Source organism: Durio zibethinus, chromosome 8, assembly GCF_047325235.1.
Source record: "Durio zibethinus cultivar Kanyao isolate XHJ-2024 chromosome 8, ASM4732523v1, whole genome shotgun sequence".
Classification (NCBI taxonomy): Eukaryota; Viridiplantae; Streptophyta; class Magnoliopsida; order Malvales; family Malvaceae; genus Durio; species Durio zibethinus.
In genome coordinates this window covers 2,619,312-2,625,705 of record NC_143169.1, presented here as the reverse complement: position 1 = coordinate 2,625,705, position 6,394 = coordinate 2,619,312, and the positions used below count along the sequence as shown (strand labels likewise).

At 28.6% G+C, this 6,394-nt stretch overlaps 1 pseudogene across 1 annotated transcript; it reads right to left on the bottom strand.

Moving 5' to 3' along the window:
- Window positions 1-330: 330 nt before the first annotated feature.
- LOC111278820 (disease resistance protein RUN1-like) lies at window positions 331-2,042 on the bottom strand (annotated as a pseudogene). The gene is made up of 2 exons (XR_016343981.1): window positions 1,504-2,042; window positions 331-1,368 (listed from the first exon to the last, which is right to left on the bottom strand). The product of XR_016343981.1 is annotated as a disease resistance protein RUN1-like (transcript).
- Between the last annotated feature and the right edge of the window lie 4,352 nt (window positions 2,043-6,394).

Below are 6,394 nucleotides of genomic sequence, written 5' to 3'. Positions count from 1 at the left end.
AATTAAAAATAACAAAAATGTCAAAAAAAAAAAACAATATATGGGTTTTCGTTAAAAAAAAAAAAAGGAGAAAACTAGGGGGTTGATTGCACAAAAAAAATAGTATAATGACTTAAATGTGCATCTTAAAATAATTCAAAGGTTAATTTGTTTGTTATCACACTTAAATTTATTGGGGGTCGTATCCTAATTAATATATTGAATTTACAATTAATATCAGAAGAGTAACTTACCTAGTTAATTTATCTTGGATGGATAATTTACCAATTTGATTTGAGACTAGAAATTTTAAAGAAAATAACTATATATAACAGATATATTGTACGATATGTGACTTAACAGCGTTTTGCGCATAATCGATGATGTTTTCCAGGTCCAACAGGAGATTCTTTGTGAACAATTTTTCTTCCAATCTCTTTTAGCAACTCATGTATCTACAATTTGTCTCCAACATTCTGAAAGTAGTAACAACCGACCAGAATTTTTGTTACCAAATTTTTGTCCTCCCCTTTGAAGGGGCAAGCAGTATTTAAAAATATGTTCATCTCCGTTTCTTCTAATCCATCAAAGCTTACTTGAAGTCTGTCTATAATTTCTTCCTTAGAATCATTTTGAAGTCTTTCTATTGCACTTGTCCATTGAGAAGCATCTCTCCCAGCAAGAAAAGAACCAAAAACTTCAAGAGCTAATGGAAGGCCATTTGCATATTCTACAACACGTTTTGAAAGCTCGACCAAATCTTTTTCGGGTGTATCACTTTCCAAAGCTTTCAAACTGAATAGGTGAAGTGCTTCGTTGGCATTCAATGTTGTCGGCTTATACACATCATCCACTCCATAGGCTTGAAGCAAATGCTCATATCTTCTTGTTATAATGATTCTGCTTCCTAAACCAAACCAAGCACGCTTTCCAACCAAACATTTTAAGTGTTGGAAGTTATCCATATCACAATAAGAACCTTGTTATGAGATAACCTATGACTTATCATGTCATTTCCTTCATCAACATCAAAAAAATTAAAATCTTCCTCCAACAAAATCTGACAAAGAAGCTGTTTTTGTAAACAAACAAGTCCCATTTTTCTCCGCCAATTCCCGAACACCTGCTAGAGAGCTTTTACGTTCAAAATGACTTGAAATTGGGGTATAAACAAATCTTGCAAGTGTTGTTTTACCAATTCCTTCCAAACCACAAATCCCTATAATACAAACACAATCATCTCCATCATCCCTTACGTTTATTTTGCAAAGCAGTGTTTTCAAACGTGATTCAATTCCAATCATGTCAGAATTAGAAGCACTTGAAAATTGTTGACGTAATTTTGTTGCTATCTTTTTAACGATATCTCCAATAAATTCTGATTCATGCCTACAATACAAAAAGCGAAGCAATTTAGTTACTGAGAGATAGCTTAATGAAAATAACTGCAGCTTCACATAAAAGAAGAAAGGAGTCTAATGCTGAATGCTGATCATTCTTTAAGTGAAAGAATAAGATGGATACCTGTTATTTAAGTGCCATCCCGTCATGTTAGCCACTTCAGTTAAACTGGTTCGCCACCTTACTGTTTCCTCTTTAAATTTTTCTTCTTGCTTAGCAAAAGCTTCTTCAACTTTCCCTTTCTGTTCTCGCGGCTCAGATGGATCCACATCATAGAAAATTGGGAAAACTTTGTGTCCCCTTTCGTTTTTTTGTTTAATAATTTCGGAAAGCTCTTCCAGACACCATCTGGAAGAAGAATATCTTTCCGAGAAAAAGATTATTGAGGACCATGATTCTTGAATTGCTTTAAAGAGCTCTGGTGCGATGGCTTCACCTACCTCAAGGTTTTCATCATCTCTGAAAGTGATGATTCCTTTACTTTTTAAAGCAGAACATAGATGATCTGTGAAGTTCTCCCGTATATCCTCACCTCTAAAACTCAAGAAAACGTCATATTTCCTTCCAGAAATAGAAGAAGATGATGAGAAGGATGAGGAAGATATCTCATTGTCGAATCTAACCATTGGAGTTATGATTACGGTAGCTTTCTTCTACAGATCTCAAACTAACAAGATTCAAATAGAGGATGGGTCGCGGTATAGACGCTGCTATTTCACGGTAACGGCACCCACCAAAACCGTTATTCACCGCAAATAAGCTGCGAGAGGCGATTCACGCATATAACGGAGTTTCAGGGCCGCAAATAGCAGCATCAACAGACCACTGTAGCAGTTATTGAGTTCAGCTGCCTATGTTATATGTATTTTTTTTTATCAAATTAAAAGGACAATCATACCGAAACAAGGACAATCATACCGAAACAAAGACAAAAACCCATACAATACCAAAAAAATCTAACATGAACAACTTCATGCTTCAATTTATAGGTAAAAGAAGGAATTAATTTAACAAAATTCACAAAATATTTACCTAAAACTACCTTGTTTCATATTTTGGAAATTTTAAGTTGTAGTTCGTGTGGGCTGTGGAGATAGTGCTCTTTTATAGCTTCCCTGACCCTATCAATTGCAGCAGTGGTGTGGGTTCTTGCTTTCGTATATCTTGAGAGAGATGAGACGAGACTTCTAGTAAAAAATTAATTAAGCAGAGGGTGTGGGTGTTGCATGGGGGGGTTCACTGGGCTGAGTTGTGGGTTGTTCTACGAGGAATGAGAAATTGAAAGGGCCTCTTGGAAGTTTGATAGGGAAGAAAAGGGAATTGAGGCATGGAAGACTGGAGGGAGTGATCAGAAAAGAAACAGAGGAGATTATATGAGAAAATATTTGTTTTTTCAAATTTTTGGTTAACGGAGGATGAACCTCTGGCGTAATGGTAGCATGTCTTACCCTAGTTCAAAAATCAAAAGGTTGCCGATTCGATTCGGTTATGGTTACTTTTTCAAAAAAGAAAATATAAGTGCATGAACGTGAAACGATTTGTTCATCCAATTCAAAAAAAAAAAAAAATTTGAGAGGGAAAGGTTTGGAGGGATATGAATTTGAGGAAATTTTTGAATGATTTAGATTGAAATTGAGAGGTATGGCAAATGATCAATAGTAAATTTATTTTTGCAAGTGTTTTTTCATCTATCAGTATTATTTAAGGAATAATTAATTTTGCATTAAAAGTTTGTACATTTTTTATGTTTGATTAAAGTTAGGTTGATAATTATTAATTTAATTTGTTAATTAACAAAATAAAATTTTCATCCATTGTCATAACATATAAGTCCGTAAATCTATAATTAAATTTAATAAATGAATGAAGTCGCCACCAATCTTTTTTATTTAGGTGTGATTGGTCATCTAAAGAACATATCATTTTAAGGAGCTCTTAAGTTTGACTAATAATCTTTAAAAGAATAGGTTCAGGTCTACTAACTATAATAGGATTTGAAAGTTCGGTTACATGTGGAGAAGGTTATAGCACCCTTACATGCCCATCCAAAGAATGGTACCATATTATTTTAAATTTATCCTAAGATCTAGATCTAATGGTTTTAAAATTTAATGTTAAATATTAGAAATAATTCATAAGATTCTTTCATCAATCTGGTTGCATTCTTAAAAATATTTTCTTACCTCAAAAGTATTCAAAAATCTCATTTGATTTCTTGAAGAGGCTCCGTCGTTAGAAAAAGATTTAATTATTTTTATTCTTTATTTTTTATTGAAAATATATCTAATTATTTCACTATTTGGGTCAAATTAAAAATATTTTTCTTTTTTGAATTTTTAAATTCTCCATTATTTGGGCTTATTTAGAAATTTTCTTTGTTTTCTTTTTTTTTTTCATTTTTTTGTTGGATATCTAAATTTTTCACAATTTGGGTCAATTTAGAAATATTGTTTTTTGTTTTTGGAAAGAAAATAATATGACAATTATTTTTTATTAAAATTTCATTTAAATTCTTCCACCATTTGGAACAAATTTAAAAAATTTCTCACCTAGAGATTTTTTAAAATAATTACCATTTGAAATTTTTAAGAATCTCATCATTGGATAATTATCAAATATTTTCAACCAAAATTTTTTATTTTTTTATTTTTTTTGTGTTTGAAAATAAATATTAATTATTGTTATTGAAACTTTATCTAAATTATTCCATCATTTGGGACAAATTTAGAGAAAATTTTACACCTAAGAATTTTATAGGAATTTACTATTTGAAATTTTTATAAATTCCATCATTAGATAATTAATATTTATTTTCAAAAATTTTTATTTTTTATTTATTTTTCTTAAATTTAATCATGCAAAAATACTAAAAAAATAAAGACATAAAAATAAATAAAAAAATACTAAAAAAAATAAAAAAATGGCTCGGCTTACAACTGCAGAACAGCTTGGCTTCAGGCATAAAAGGTGGCTTGAAGGCACAGCTCGGGGAATGCGGCTCGACTCGACTCGATTGAAGGATTGGCTGGAATACGGGTCGACCAAGCTGGTTGCGATTAGGTCGGGTTAGCCCACTGGTAAAACGCGCGGATCTTAAGGCTTTATTAAACTTCAAAATGATGTCATTTTAGCAAGGTATAAGGCAAAATCTCAACCTTTTCAACAGATCGCCCATTCTTCCTTTTCTCTCTTCTTCCCTTTTTCTCTCATTCTTTCTCTAGCGAACCCAGAATCCGATTGAATATTCTATCGAAAACTGGAAAAAGCTGCCAGAAACTAGGAAAATACGTCGAAAAGTTCAAGTTTCGCTGGAAAAGTTTGTCGAAATCTGAAATTTCCAAAAAAATTCCCAAAAAACAAAAATTACCAAAAATTCTAAAAAATTCCTAAAATTTCTAAAATTTGCTTATGCTCATCTAAACACTTCTTTTTTTTTTTTTTGTTTCTGTTTTCTTTGTCCAGGATTATATTTATAGTGCAAACAAAACAAGAGAATTTTCGTTTGATTATGAGTACACAATTTGATGGGATTTCATATATCCCATACTGATTAAGTCCATCCAGGACTCTGCCACCAATCAGTAGAACATTCTTTTTTTTTTTAATCATTATCTCCTATAATAATAATAAAAAATAATTAATTAAAATAAAATAATAAAAAATTAGGTCAATTTGCCCCATTTGGACCAGGCCCAATTGATTTGGACCTGAACTGAATTAGGTGTCTACATCTATTATTTTTTATAATTAAATTAGTTTATGAGTTTCATATGCTTGAGAAAAGAAAAGCTTAATTTCATAATGGTCATGTTTTAAAAATTCATGGATATCTTGTCGACTATTTTTGGATCAGTTAGCATACCATTAAAATTGATATTTAGAGATTATAGGTTCAAAAGAGTTTAAGTGCTAATGTTCTCTTTAGTCAAATATGTAATAAGATAGAGATTTAAAGGTAGATTAAAATTTTTTTAAAAAATTCATAGATATTTTATTAAACTACTTTTAAATATGCATATGAAATATTGACAATAATATAAAAATATTAATAATTGATTTTATCATATAAAAATGAAATTAAAATGTCTTAAACTCTTTTAAATAATATAAAATATGAGATTTTGTAGTTAAAATTATTATTTATTTCATTGTGATTGGATGGGAAATCAGAATAAATATGATTACTATTACTTATCAAGTTTGTTTACAATAAGATCGTAATTTATCGATCTTATTTTAAAGTCATGAGATATCATGATATCTAATGATAAATTGTAAAAATAATATAATTAAAAAAAAGAAGAAAAATGGAAGAATAAGTTAATAGATAAGCATTAAAAAACGTATACATAATTTTATTTAATTTATTAATTTAACAAATAAAAAATTATATATTTTTCAATTTTATAATATCAATTTATTTTACGAAATCAACTTAATTAATTATGTTTAATAATATATTTTTATACATTTTTTATCATTACATTTAGAATTATTAAAACTTTTTTTTTAGAACAAGATATTTTAAACTCATTTTACATATAATGATATGATTTTTTTATTTTTTTATATTACCAATTTTTTTATTTAGTATCTTTTAATTTAAAAATATCAATTCTTCTATATTGTCAAGTTAATTATTTATTTTAATTTTTTGTTATGCTTATTCTTACTTTCTGTTTTGTTGATAATTATCATAACTCATTTTTAAGGTATTACGACTTCAAATTATATCAATTTTATGATTATTTTCACTTTTTTTACTTTTTTACACTAACACTTATTTTTCTATTTGGAATACTTTTTATTTATAATAATAATTTTTACGTTACCAATTTAATTATTTACACTATAATAATATATTTTTACACATGTTCTTATCTTTTATTACATTTAAAATTATCACAACTTTTTTCTTAAAATGTTATGATACTTTTAATACACTTTATGCCAAATGATATAAATTTTATGATTATTCTCACATTTTTACTTAAACACTTATTTTTTGATTGAA